Source organism: Equus quagga, chromosome 14, assembly GCF_021613505.1.
Source record: "Equus quagga isolate Etosha38 chromosome 14, UCLA_HA_Equagga_1.0, whole genome shotgun sequence".
NCBI classification, from domain to species: Eukaryota; Metazoa; Chordata; class Mammalia; order Perissodactyla; family Equidae; genus Equus; species Equus quagga.
The window spans coordinates 4,808,931-4,824,091 of record NC_060280.1 but is presented as its reverse complement, the minus strand read 5'-3'; positions in this window follow the sequence as shown (position 1 = coordinate 4,824,091).

The window sequence follows — 15,161 nt, the reverse complement described above, 5'->3', positions numbered from 1 at the left end:
ACGCAGAACAAATAAGCACAGTGATTGAGAGACCTTCCCCAAGAGAGGGCCCCTGCGAGGGAGGGGGAGGCCCAGACACCAATCCCTCCCCGGGGCTCGGCCAGACTCAGAGTCAGGACAAGGAGGACAGCCTGTGGGGTTGACAAAACCAATTGAGAAGACTGGTGCAGCCACCTCAGAACGGGATGTGCTGGACGAGTTGCACAGCTCTCGGAGCCTCAGTTTTCCTGCCAGGAAAATGGGTGCAATAACACACACCTCACAGGGTCATGTGGACTAATCAGAGCTAATCAAGGAACCCATGATGCCTAGCACATCGCGAATACTAGACAAATGCGATACTATTATTCGAGGAGTAAAAGAGAAGTCAGGCGCAACATAGGAAACATTTTTAGGGAAGAAAAGATTTCTAAATATTCTTTTAATTTCAGATCAGCCAACATCCAACAACCAGAGTAGAAGGCCCAGCTGGACTCGCTCTCTCCATCCAGCTAGAGGTCAGTGTTACTCCAGCCTCCCTGAGGAAGAAAGCAGCAACCCCACAACCTTTTGTTAGAGACCATGTCTGCCTTTCCAGCCTCATGCTCTTTGGTGTCTTTCCCTACGATTTTCAGGATGGGTTCACCATCATAGGTAAGCACGTCCATGTCATCAGAAAATTTCATCAAACTGCCACCCATGGCTGTGGTTGGACTGATTTTTGAGGCATAGATTAAAAAGTAAAGGGGGAAGGGATTAAGGAGAACAAGAATTACCAGTTGAAACTGGCATTCTTCACGGATGGTGCTTTTGAGTTATTGGAGTTTAACCATAAACCCATCATTTGGAAATGCAAAACTCACTGATGCTCAGGGGCCTGACATCTTTCAGTTGGCCTACTCCCTGACAAATAAGATCTCACTTGCTTGAATGAGGCCAGAAGGGAGACGAAGGTCGTTTATAGAGGCCTCCCTCGGTCATTTCCCATCACCCCGCACGCTGGCACAATCTCCTTCTCTCCCTAGCCGTCTCTGTCCCTCTGCCTGTCTCTCTCTCTTTCTGTGTGTGTCTCTCTCTGTCTCTTTGTCTGTCCCTCCCTGTCACACACACACACACAGAGCTCCCCATGAGAATGATAAAAGCAACAGCTAAAGCAAAGTGACAAACAGCCTTCCTGGAGCAAAAGGCTCACTGGCCTGGAAGGAATCTCAGACATCATGTCCCCTATCTGTCTGCTAAGATTTCATCTAGAATCCTCCCGGCTGAGTGGAGATCAGGCCAGTGTAAAAGATCACCATGAAGTCGATCTTCCCATCTTCATTCATTCATTCATTCGTTCATCCCAACAACAGACATTTATTAGGTACTAATGATAACAATTATGAAAGAGGCCAGCTCCGTGGCATAGTGGTTAAGTTCGGCACACTCTGCTTCAGCAGCCCAGGTTTGCAGGTTTGGAACCCCGAGCGTGGACCTACGCCACTCGTTGGCCATGCTGTGGTGGCAACCCACATATAAAGTGGAAGAGGATTGGCACAGATGTTAGCTCAGGGCCAGTCTTCCTCAACAAAATAAATAAATAGATAACAACAATAAAAGCCTACATTTATTAAGCCCCTTCTATGCACCAAGCACAATGGTGAGCAAAACAGGCAAAGTGCACAGAGCTAAAGGCTTTCCACAGGAGGAAGATATTAAATAAATAACTACAAATAAAAATATATAATCACAACCTCTAGCAAGTGCTGTGAAGGAAAAGTTCAGGGAGCCATAACAGTGTCCTGTGTAGAGACCTGACTTCATCTGGGGAAGACCCTGGTTTGTCCACAGAACTAATGAAGGTCACATACTCAGAGCAAGGGGAGCTGGGGTCCAGAGAGGTGGGCAGGGGCTAGACGGGTCTCATGAAGCATAGGAAGGATTTTGTTCTTTATCTTGAACGGTGGGAAGACATTGAAGGATATCCATAGAATTAAACCTTAAAATAAGGCAGACAGCAGGGAGCTGGTTTACCTCCCCTTCATCAAAGCTTGGCCCTCTGGAGTCCAGGGCTGCTCTCAGACCCCCTGGAACGAAAGCACGTCAGAGAGAGAGAGCACTCTCCATGCACCCACACGCCAGCCGCCCTTTCTCAGGGCTGTTTATGACCTAGAACCATTTGAACCCGACACATTTATTGAGGTCCCCCACCTCCACCCCATGTCTGACGCTGTTGGCAGCTGGAGAGAGGCAAGTAGTCAAAATAAGACACAGATAAATAGCCCAAATCCAGGGCGAAATACTACAGGTGCTGTAAAAGAGGTGCTAAAAATGCAGCCTCGAAGGGCCGCAGAGTTCCAGGGAAAGATACAGGAGCTGGACCCTCGCTGGGGTTTGCCACTGACTAGCCCTGTGATCTCCGACACGTCATCTCTGAGCTTATTTTGACCCCGAAAGTGAGTTCATGAACCGAAAAGACTATCGAGCAGTTTATCTTGGATTTTTAAGTTAATACTCGATTTACTAAAAACACGCATTTAAAAATATACTTTCTCCTTGAGTGTTACACTCTGCTTACAGATCTTATTTTTCTGTTTATAAGTGGAGCAAATTTTCACCACCACTTGTTTTAGTCACTTCCGAAGGGACTTTAACCAATGCTTGGTTACATTTGCAAACTTAGGTAATTGAATTCCTTCGAATAGCTTAAGCTCACTTAGAAATTCAATTTTCTTTTTTTTAGGAAGATTAGCCCTGAGCTAACATCTGCTGCTAATCCTCCTCTTTTTGCTAAGGAAGACTGGCCCTGAGCTAACATCCGTGCCCATCTTCCTCTACTTTATATGTGAGACGCCTACCACAGCAAGGCTTGCCAACTGGTGCCACGTCCGCACCCTGGGATCCGAACCAGCGAACCCAGGGCCGCCGAGAAGTGGAACGTGCAAACCAAACTGCTGAGCCACCGGGCCGGCCCCTCAATTTTCATTTTAAGCACATCAATTGTCTGAGCAACAAATGTTCCCAAATAGTTAATCTAATAAATTATGATTATAAATGTTGTTGACATGAATTTACACTTTAATTTGTCAATCATACATTTTAAATTAGAATTATAAGAAGATCATTTTAACAGGCCAAATCTTCTTTAACATTACAAGTATATAGAAATATCAAATAGAGCCTGTCTCTTTCTTGATACAAAAGTATTTCTACTATAGTTTTGATTATTTTAAACATGTACTTATAATCTAAAATTTCCAGGAAATGAAAGATGCCTGCCCAGTGAGAAAGACTGCCATCATCCCTGAAGTCCCCTCGTGCAGAGCCTTGTGGCTGGACACGAGATTTGGAAATCCAGGCTTCCTGGGCGGTGTTTTCTACAAAAACTAAGAAAACCATTAAATCATTCCAAGAAGTATGGGGAGTTGCCACCCAGCATTCTTGGAATTACTAGCGATCAGAGATTTTGGTAACCTTGATGTGACATGCTGAACTAGAGGTTATGTCAATGATTCTGTAACTTCAAAAGGGGCCTGGTCACATCCCAGGACCCAAGTCATACACCACCCCTGATTCTGCCTCACAGATGTCCGCAGGTCCAGCTCTGCCTGATCTCTTGATTACATCATGCTTTTTCTTTGGCTCTTGAGGTCGCTACATGTCTCTTGCATCTAATGTCAGAGACTTTTTAATGCAATAGAATCCAAAGCTTTGTGAATGTCTTTCCTGTCTAACTCTTAACAGAATCCTGCATTCACCAGCTTCTGAATTTTAGATCTCTCACACAATTTTGTCTGATTTGTAGTCACAATTTATGAAGCCAATCTACTGACAACCTCATGTTTCTGGGCCTCTGTGTCTCTATTCTTAGTGTCATCGAGTTGCTGAGAATTAAATGAGAAAATGCACATGAAGTCACTGTGTGAACTATGAAGCATGGTACAAATACTAGTGCCCAGCAGAGAGTGAAGCACAGATTAAATAAACAAATAGGGAGAGATAAATAGACAGATAGGAAAGACAGAGAGATTGAAAGAACTAATTAAGGGCACTATGAGCACGTGGGGAAAAGAGTGTTTACTTCTAACTGGGCATTCAAGCAGAACTTCACAGAAAATGGAGCATTCAGATGGACCTTGACAATGGGTAGGATTGTAACTGACCGGCAGTAATGAAGGGGAAGCCTGCAAAAGTCCACTTGGAAATCTTTAGTGATGGCCTTCAGCGTAGACGGGCAGGAAGTTTCAGGAAAGAGCCAGGGCTTCTGATAGGCACTGTTATTCCACCCACCACCTCTCTGACCCCCCAGATGTCTCGTTTCCTACATTTTAATACAGCTTTAATTCCATGTCTTTACTACCTAGGACTTCTCTTACCATGTAGAAATTGCTCCAAGAGAATACTGCAGGCAGCCAATGCTTTCTCCTCAGCAGGCTGATGAAGTTGCCCAAATTGTTAGCTCTGTCCAACATGAAGGTTTCTCATGGCCTCACATACGAGGACTTCTGAGTGATAAACTAGTAAAACTCACATGCCATGGTGAGAGAGAATCATCCAGGAAACAGCTTCAAATGTACAAGGATGCTTCAGGGTACGCTCAGACTCCACCCCAGACGAGTCAGCTGTCCAGGCCATTTCTAGTCCTTGAGGTTCACAGCAAATTAAAAAAACATGTCAAAACACCTTAAAAATTTGCATGCTTATATTTAACAAAGTTACACTTTTAATGCTCAAAAATACAAGCAATATAATTATGCTATTCAAAGATTAATTGCAGGATTTATGTAACATATTAATTCACCCCATGATTCAGGCATTGTGGTTCAGTAACGTGACATAAGTTTAAAGATGTAGAAGGAACATCTTCCTCTTTCAATCCTGTCTGCGTATTTCTAGACAATGTAAAAAACCCGACTTTGAAATCTTTCAGGCTCTGTGAGTCTCACAGGCAAATGAGCTCTCTGGCTCCCAAGGAGCCCCCAACTCTGACAGTCCCAAAGCAAGACTTTCACAGGCCAGGAATTTAGTAAGCGGAAATACCATTCATTCATTTATGTTGCAAATGTTGTTCACCTGTCTTGAGAAGCCTAATTGTCCATGTTTGCAAAGAAGGCAATCACCAGGGGAGCTCTGTGTACCCTGGCGAGTCTGGAACCAACCAGCAGGCTTCCTCTTAGGGAGATCTGGCAGGTACCTGCCATTCCATGGAGGGGATCCCCTAAATTCCTCAACAGGGGAGTCATTTCTCTAGAGCCTTCCCATGTCTTCAGGGAACACCGCTTCAATTTGCTGGCCTTGGGGAAGGACGCTGAGCTGCCAGGGGTCCCCGGGCAGAATATGAATCTTATCAAGTTTTGCATTGTGTCATCAGACCTTAGGCAACTGGCATTCAATAAATATTAGTTAAATGAATAAAATCACTCATTTCTTCATTCAACAAATATTTATTAAAAGTGTGTTCGGTGTCAGGAATTGTACTTTTAAAGGAGAATTTTGTCCCTTTATGAAAAATGTCTTCCCGCCTCTCTCCCACTTTCTGCCTCCCCTCGCCATGCTCTCCCCAAGTCCCCACAAGCAGACACGCAGGCTGCTCTGCCTTCGTGCCTTGTGGCCCAAAGAGAAGAAACCCAAAGAGAGGGTGGCCCTGTCCCCAGCTGCAGTTGGAGCTGGCCCTGGCAGCTGGCCAGACAACGGGGGCTGCCCGTTTCCTGAGCCCAGCCGAGTCAATAGTCAATGGCAGTGAAAGCCAGCCACGGGCCGGTGAGCAATGAGAGACAGAGGCCCAGGAGTCCCTGAAGGAGCTGGTTCTTATATACAAGAACACAGAGAGGCTGGTGAGGACGGGGCTCTCCTCACCTGCCTTGACTTTATCATGGCACACAGGCCGACCGGGAGCTCATCCCCAGACATTGGCACGACAGCCAATGCACGCTGCTCCACCCGAGCTGACAAAGCACATCCCAGGGCCACCCACCCGGCCTGGGGGCAGCCTGCAACTCTGCTCTCTGAAGGTCCACCGACACAGGGCTGTTCTTTGTTGGAGAGTCTAAAGTTATAGGGAGTGCCTTGCAGCCGTGGGGAATGGAAGACCTTTTATTTATTTTATTGTCCCCTCTTCCAAAGGAGCCAGCATCACCCTTGCTCTTGTCAAGGAGCCCAAACATTCTCATTCAAAGGCTGGATTTACAAACGAAGTGGGATGGCCATAAAATGGATGACCTTGCTGCTTCTGGAATCTCATAAAAAGTTTCCAGGCTGCTCCTCCCAGAGCAAACAAGGGTGCTGCCATTGTCAGTGCCCGGGCGGGGCTCCTCCAGGCTCTTCCCTTCCTCTCTTGTCCACTTTCCTCCAGCTCCACTTGCAGCACCCCCACGGGTCAGGGTGCTGGCCCTCGGGAGGCTGTCGTGCTCAGAGTGGTCAACCCAGAGGCAGGCAAGGCAGGAAAAGGGGTGAAGGAGACAGGAGTCCACACTGATTGAGATGCTGTTATATGCCCGGCACTGGGACTTCTTACTACCATGAGAAAACAACCCCCCTCCTTGTTGTGGTGGGCAGACTTGGTGGTGGCCCCCGTGACTCCCATCTACTGGTGGGCACGTCTTTGTGGGAGCCATTCCCCTTGAAGATGAATGGGACCTGTGACTTTGTTCTAACCAACAGAATATGGCAAAGACGAGGGGCTGTCAGCCCTGTGATTGCATTACGTTGTGTAAGTCTTCACCTTGTCAGCAGACTTGCTCTGGAGACTGTCCTCGCTGACTTAACACAGTGAGCGGCCCTGGTGGAAAAGTCCACCTGGCAAGGAACTGTAGGTGGCCCCTGCAAATTGCAGGAAGGGGGTTTCCAAGGTCTGGGGGGCAGCCTTTAGGAGATGAGGGTGGCCTCCAGTCAGCAAGAAGCCAGGGTCCCTAGTCCTACAGCTGCAAGGAAACATTCTGCCACAACCTGAGTGAACCTGGAAGGAGATTCCTCCCCAGCCGAGCCTCCAGATGAGAACGCAGCCCAGCCGACACCTTCATTGCAGCTTTGTGAGGCCCTGAGCAGAGACACGGCTCAGCCATGCCTGGACTCCTGACCTAAGGAAACTGTGAAACAATAAATGCATGTGCTTTTAAGCCACTACGTGTGTGGCAGTTTGTCATGCAGCAATAAATCGTTAATACACTTGTTTCCACTGCTCGGGTCAGTTTTCCTTAATGTGCAGCCAAACCAATACATGGTTGGTGGAGACACAGATGAGCACCTAGGAAGACCTCCCCAAAGTGTTGAGGGATGGGAGTGGACTCTTAAAGAAAGCAGAAGAACAGGCGTTGTGCACCGATGAAGAGAAAGCCGAGGTCTTAGATCTTTCTCCAAATAGAAGAACTGAGTATTCTCATTCAAAAAGCTCTTAGCTACTGACCATTTAGCTGTTTCCTGAAATACCATAGGTGATTAAGGACTAGAAGCAAGAAAGCCTGTTAAATAATCCTTCGAGATAAGTCTTTAAGTGAACTAAAAGTAGAAGAGCTGACTGTTTATTCCTTTCGTAAAGTTTTTACTTTTGTTGGAGTTAGTTTTGTCACCTGAAAATACCAATCTCACTTGGCATCTCTGGAGCACCCAGTGTGTACAAAGTGCTGTGTCAAGCCCGTCACAAGGTTATCTCCTGAGTGCGCACAGCCAACCTGCAAGCTGGGAACGAGTCCTGCTCCCCGTGACAGACGAAAACACTGGGATTCAGAGAGGTGAGGAGCAGGTCTGTCGGCAGCAGGTGCAAACGCAGGTGGTCTGACTCCACACCCAGGGGGTCAAACTCGTCACTGTCCATTCACTGTAAAGATCGAAAATAGAGGAAAACAGTAGTAAGAAGCAGGGGGAGTCCTTTTCCATTCTCCAAACATCTGGGATGCAGCACGAGTAACTTAGTGAGATATTTCCCGAGAACACAGAGATCAGACCGCATACGCAAATGTGTATCCACATCTTTATCCTTTCGGTTAACATGCTCCCAGCAGTTTCTCGTGTTAGTTGAAGCTCCTCGTAAGCACGGGCTGCCTCCTGTTCCATCATTCGGATGTGCCATGATTTACTAAGGCTTTCTTCTAACACGGATAGTTTAAGGAGCTTTCCATGAGGACTATCACGAATAAAGCTGCAATTAGCATCTTTGTGCACAAGGCTTTTTCCACATTTCGAGTTTAGGTAGAACCCCTGATGTGGAATGACTAAATCCGGGAGGACAAGGACACTGACAGTTAGTGGCATCTGCGCCCATTGGCCCCACCTCAGAGAAGCCACTGTGAGGAGTCAGTAGCCGCCCCTCCCGCGAACATTCCTGTGGATTAGCTGCTTCGTAAGTGACGTGAGGGCCGTGTACCTTTAGAGGACCAGATTTTTTATTGTCATGTGGAATATAGTGCTTCTTCCAGAAGCTATAAAGTTCAAGCCTGATACTTGGTAAACCTCCCAGGTGTTTGTGTTTCGTAAACTGTCTCACAGCCGCACCCTCAGCCCTGTTTACAGGTTCCAGAATAAACACCAGAGCGTTCACAATGCCTGCTGGGGTGAGCAGACCCCTGCCATCGCCCAGCCTCTTCCTTCTCACTGGGACCCACCATATTCTCCACTTTTCCCAGTTACTCAAAAGAACAAAAAAGTTTCTTATCCTAGAGGCACAAAAATATGCTTTGTTTTTGAGGTAAAATAAATGAAACTTTTAAAAAATTTCAGTGTGGTGGCTAAATGACCCAGGAACATCAGTTTCTCATCCGTCCGCTGTGGATACATTTCGAATTGGGTTGATGGAGCCAGACGTTAGAATGGGAAGGGACCCTAATAATGACAAGAGCTGAAACCTGCTGGACACTGACACGTGCCCAGCACCAGGCTGAGCGCTTGGCACAGTTGTTTCCTCTAACCTCAGCACAGGCCCATCAGGGAGACAGACCTGCTATCCCCAGTGTGCAGTTGGGAAAATGGAGAGATGGAGAGGTGACAGGGTCCCGGAACTCTGCAGCCCAGTCGTTAAAGCCAGAAGAGACCTTGGAGACCATGGAGGTCTCCGACTCTGCTCCCGGGCTCCAGGGACTGCTGAGGGCAAGGGCTGCCCCCAAAGGAAAAGCCAGAGGTCGGCTGCTACCCACCCCACTTTTCTCCCCGCTGCGGTAGGCAGAACAATGGCCCTCCCAAAGACGTCATTGTTCTAACCCCCAGAGCCTGTGACTTTGTTGCTTGACATGGCAAAAGGGATGGCACCAATATGACTAAGTTCAGGACCTGGAGATGGGGAGACCACCCAGGATTATCCCAGCGCCCGTGTCAGCACACAGGGCCCTGAACGTGAAGCCGCTTCCTAGCTGCGGTCAGAGAGAAGGTCCAGGGATGCAACCTGGTGAATTCTGAAGATGGAGGACGGGCCATAAGCCAAGAAATGTTACCTCTTGGAGCTGGAAAAGGCAAGGAAATGGGCTTTCCCCTCGAGCCTCCAGCGCTTACTCCACCACACCCCGAGTGAGGGCTGCGAGGTCTCCTGCAGACCAGGGCTGCGACTGCCGGCTCTGCCCCACGATCCAGCTCTCAGTGTTCGAGGAAAGACTTTTGTTGCTCAGCCATCCAACAAAAATCTACCGAGATGGATCAGACACACACCAGGCCTTGGCAATGAAGGGGTGACCACAACCTGGTCCCACGGCTGGGGAAACCCAGGAGTCACGCCACAGTGACTAGCGATGCCTGTGATATGCAGAGTGTGAAAGAGCACAGACAAGCAGCACGTGATCCAGTCCTGGGGCCAGGACAGACGGTCCAAGGGAAACAACGTCTAAGTTGAGTCCTGAAGGATGAACAGAAGCTAGCCAGGCACAGAAGAAAAAGAAGAGCATTCTCTGCAGCAGCACAGCAGCGTGGAGGTGCAGAGAGAAGAAATGGGCAGTTTCCCTGCATTGAGAATGAATGACATGCAGGATCCACAGGGAGGGCCGGGGGGAGAGGTAAGACTGGAGAATAAGCTGGGTGATCACTGGGATCTGGTGAGGTCAGTTAGAAATTCACCTGAGTTTACCTTCCATGAACTCCCATGACCTGATGGCAATGGGAAGCCATGGGAGGTCTCTCCTGAACTGAAGCAGAGAGCTACCAATCCCAGGGCCAGAACAGAGGAAGGACACGGTAAATTCCTCTTGACTCTGAGTTCAGCACGGTGATTCCTAGAAGCAAGGCGTGTGCAAAGTGCAATGGAAGTAAGGAGGGCCCACTGGCTGCCTCTGCCCCGAGCGGGTGGGGAGGTTCGCAGAGCGGGTGAGGACCTGGGACTCGAAGGAGGAGTACGACGAAAGGCGTGTTAAGTGACTTGTGATTTTTCCTCTGCAAACCTCTATTAGCACATGCTGACAGTCTCTATAGACCTTCCCTTCTCGAAAATTCTGCAAATCTGCACTTTTATCCCCGGTTTTTTGTTTTGTATTCATGATGAGCCTTCACAGTGTAACGTTTAACTAGCTGTCTGAGGAGAGGGCAGAGACCATTCCCTGCCCCCAGCAAACTTCTTCCTTGACGACAGAACAACAGTTCGTCACTCCAGCGAGGTGTCCAGCCCCGTGGGGGTTGGATCGTGATTGTTTGAAGTCAGTCATTACTATTCCATTAACATTTGTTAGACACTCATTTTCCCAGACTCCTTTGCAGCCAGGGGTGGACATGTGACCCATTTCTGATCAATAATATTCAAGTCAATTAGACATAAGTGTAAGTCAGCTTGGGAGAGCTCCTGAGATATTTTTGTTCCTTCATTGATAAAATGGCATATCCACTCTAGGAAACAGATACTTTGCCATTCCACACCCTTACCCCTAGCCACCTTTCTATTTTTGAATACTGTTATGATGTCTGGAGGTGTGGCAACCATCTTGCAACCATGAGGCAACCAGGAGAAGAATCAATGATCAACATCCATATGGAGGATGGAAAAGTGGAAGGATGGAAAAGTGCCTAGGATCTTGATAACATTATTGAGCTGCTGTTTTCACCTTAGACTACTTACCCCTAGACTTCTTCTTCTGTGAGATAATCAGACATCTTTACTGCCTAGGCTGCTATCAGTCAGGTTTTTTTGTTACTTATAGCCAAATATATCCTAAATTATATAGTGATTTCCAGAAAGAGAACTACTTTCCTTCTCACTAGAATTGTGAAGCTCAAAGACAGTTAAGAAAGTGGTAGTCTATGGCCAACTAGCCACACAAAGACCCAAGATAATGTTCCCCCAATCCTCGAAGCAGAAAATTTTCTTCCTCCAATCCTCCCTTCCCAGCGATGGCTCTTCCTGGGCTGGGAGGAGATGTATGCTCTTCTGATTTCATGCCTCTAAATATCCCATTGCTTCATTGTCCTCTGCATTTGGCCAGGTCTTTGTTCACGGTGGTCTCTGGAGGTCCTGGCTGGTTAGGAAAGTTGAACTTGTCAAAACTCAAAGTCAGATTCTCCTTGGCAACTGCAAAGGTAAGCTGTCACCAGCCCCGTCAACGGTCACAGCAGAAAGAGAGCTATTTATTCATCTGGGACCTTCATGAGTCACAGTCTAAACATTCTGTGAACCCTCGTCTGGCAAGTCATGCCCTGCCCCACTCTCCGGAGAGACAGCATCCCACCCAGCGCCACTTCAACACAACAGACTCTCGGCTGGTGGCTGTCTAATCTTCGCACTGCTCAAGTGGTCGTGTTCTCAATGACTCTGAGTCACCACTGAGGGCATTCCAGCTGGAGCGTGTGTGTGTAACGAGGACGAGGAGGGTGGAGGTCCACCCTGTCCCCGGCAAGACGACAGGCTTCCCGTGGCTCTGCTTCTGCCTTGCTGTGTCCCCTTCAAAATACAACCCACTCCTTGGGCAACAAGCCTTCCAGTCTCTCCGCCTTTGGGTGACCCCCTTTTAAACACCGTCTGGTTTGTCAGTGTCAATCAGGACTTGAAGAATTTAACCATTCTCAGGTGGATCTGTCTCCCCAGCGCTGAGGGTGAGCGAGATGGGAGAGAGGAGCCCTCACCTTTTTTAACTTTAGACGTGAGTCTTAATTAGAATTTTTCATCCTTTTTTGGAACTTGTGCTCAGTCCCAACTTATACAGTGAATGTGACTATCGCTTTTGGAGTAAGGAAATGTTCAAGCTTTCCTGACACAATTCATGGAAAGTTTCACTCCTTACCAACTCCTCACAAGTGTGGACATAGTTTAGTCTAACTTCTTCCAGGAAGTCTTCCCGGATCTCATTAAGTGGTGCTCCGTTTAGGAGGGCCTTTAACACCTGCTACTTCCTGGATGAGAGTTCTTATCATACTGGCAGTTTCGTATTCTCACATGAGTAACCCCCACTGGATTGCAAGGTCTGTGAAAGCAGGGTTCATTTCCTATCACGAGCATCTACAATATTCCCTGACACATTGTAAGCACCTCAAGTAATATATATTGAGTGAATGAGGCAGAGGGGACGGACCACCTTCTACCACCAGACAAATACCAAAACTGGCCTTCAGGACCCTAAACTTGAAAAAGAGGATGGGGAGGCCAGCCCCAGTAGCCTAGTGGTTAAGTTCGGCATGCTCCACTTCAGCAATCCAGGTTCAGTCCCCAGCATGGACCTCCACCACTGGTCTGTCAGTGGCCATGCTGTGGTGGCAGCTCACATACCAAGAAAAATAGAGGAAGATTGGTAGTAGATGTTAGCTCAGGGCGAATCTTCCTCAGCAGAAAAAAAAAAGAGGATGGAAGACAGGACTGACTAGAGGGATGTTTCTCATGTTCTATCCATCTGTGTCCATGACAATATCAACACCTTGAGGACATGGACCAAGTCTTACACTTTCTGTCCAATAAAAGGGAGTCTAATCTTCCCTCCCACCTCTCAGTGGCCATTAGAGCACTGTCTGATGTGTTCTGTTTGCATAACAACCCACAAGACCTTGAGGAAAATGTTGCAAGGAGACTGGGACAGCCAGGCTTCCTCCAGAATCCTGGGATAAATGCTGTGGGACATGGGTAGATAGGTGTCCATGAGAAAGACTTCTCAATGGGTAGGGACATCAATCAATGGGAGGAGAAAGTTCCAGCCTCGAGGCTCTGTCCTGAAATGCCATTGTCAGCAGACAGGCCATGTTTATGAAGGACCCTGCACCGTGCTACACAAGGGTCCTCTGGCCCAACCTCATGCAACCTGCCCCCTCCTGAAATTCTCACTCTGGAGGTGGAAGCCCTCCTCAGGATCAGGCGGCCCAAGTCGGCAGGGGAGAGAAAGCACACCAGCTCTTGGTTAAGAACCCCCGGGTGGGAAAAATGGCAACAGCCAGCAAAATGTTCTGGTTGCCAATTAGACCAAAGAGCCTCCAGAACCCTACCAGGGAAAAGAAGGGATGTGGATGGAGGAAGCTCAGGAGCCCAGAAAACGTGCAAGAGAGGAAGCCAAAGAGTCAGGAGTCGCCGGCCCAGCCCTCCTGTTTTCTAAGCATTCGACTGACCATTCATCACTCCATATTCCTGACCCCAGGTTCTTCATCTATAAGATTGAGGAAATAGATTTCTCATATTACAAGCTTGCTGCGGAGATTATCGGAGAACGCGTCGTCACAGCCCCGACCCACCGTCAGTGCTCAATGCCTGCAAATATTCTCATCATCACTTAGGTGGGCGCTGGGAACCAGCTCAGTTTTCCCTCCTGTTACCATGTGATACCCCTGCCCGAATGTTTGCCCCCAGGCTGGCGTGGCCAGGGAATGCCAGGATTTTTCTGGCTGTCTTCCACTGCTGAGTACAACACCTGAGCCCCATCTCCACCCCCTACTTATAACTAACACTCAGCACTCTCAAACACCATGGACCCTCTCTTCCATAAATTCGGGTCATACGTATCCACCTGCGCTTATCTAGAACCTTCCTCACTGGGACCTTCACCTTCTCCAGCTCCAGTCCAGCTTTTCGGATTTCAGGCACAATCCCCCTCCTCCGACCCATGGACTCTGCATCTGGACCCTCTAGCAGAGGACTCCAAGTCGCCACCACAGACTCTGGCTCGGGTTTATCTGCCAGCTCTGCTGGTTTCCTGCTTCCTTGAGAGAAAGCACTCGTCAGGTCCTCAAGACCCCCAACCAAGGCCACAGCCCCACACCCAGCCAACTGGCTTCCTGGATGAACAACCAAAGCCCTGGGTTCAGACACCTGGCACTGAAACAGTACCCAGAAAAAGGGTGTGGGATCCAGCAGTCCCACATGTCACATCCATTCCAGCTCACCACTGGAATGGCTAACACCTCGCAGGAGATGGTCCTCTGCCTCAGACAAAAGGACAAGGAAGTTGCTCTTTGCCAGACAAATGTGAGTGTCTAAGAGAACCTGAAAACTCTCCGTTACCCTGACCTGAAAAACACTCTCACTGTATAATGCAATTTTTCTGAACAACCCAGAGAATAAACATATCCCAAATAGTTTCAGGTGTGATGGACACTAAATCAATCCATCTTCTTGGGACCATGATAAAAAGACGAGGCAGGATACTCGTGGAGCCCTGGCTCTGTGCCAGCCCTTTTCTCCCGTAATCCATACGACACCCTACAAGCTCGACAGCACCAGTGTTCTGGGGAGCTGGGAAACTCAGATGAGTCATCTACCCCGACCGCCACACCTCAAGGGGCCAAGCCCGGGTTCGAGTCCACACCTGTCTCCCATCCCAGGGTCTCAGCACTCTCATTCCCCAACACTAGCCATGAGAAGGTCAGCCTCACCCCCCGGAGGGGCAGTCACCACAGAGACATAATGTCTCTCCCAGGCAGCCACCTCGCCCTTCTCCCCCACAACTGAGGACCCTGCTGGAATCCTGGCCAGCTAGCAAACAAGTGGGCTTTACTCTTCTTAAAGCCCTTCCCAACCCATGTCCCCCCTCCTAGAAAGATAGTATGGCATAGCGCAGTCATTAAAACTGATTCCAGAGCCAGGCAGCCTAGGTTCAAATCCTAGCTCTGCCACTTACCAGCTGTGTGACCTTGGGCAAGGTACTTAGCTTTCCTGTGTCTCGGGGTCCTCCTCTCTGAAATGGGGCACTGATGGAAATCCAGCTCCTAGGTCGCTTGAGGAGCCACAGAGCTCATACAAGTGCTGACCCAGGAAGTGCTCAAAGAAGCCTAGAGACCGTTCCACGAGCCAGTGTGACCACACTCTGACGAGGCTCTTCTCAGCCTCACGG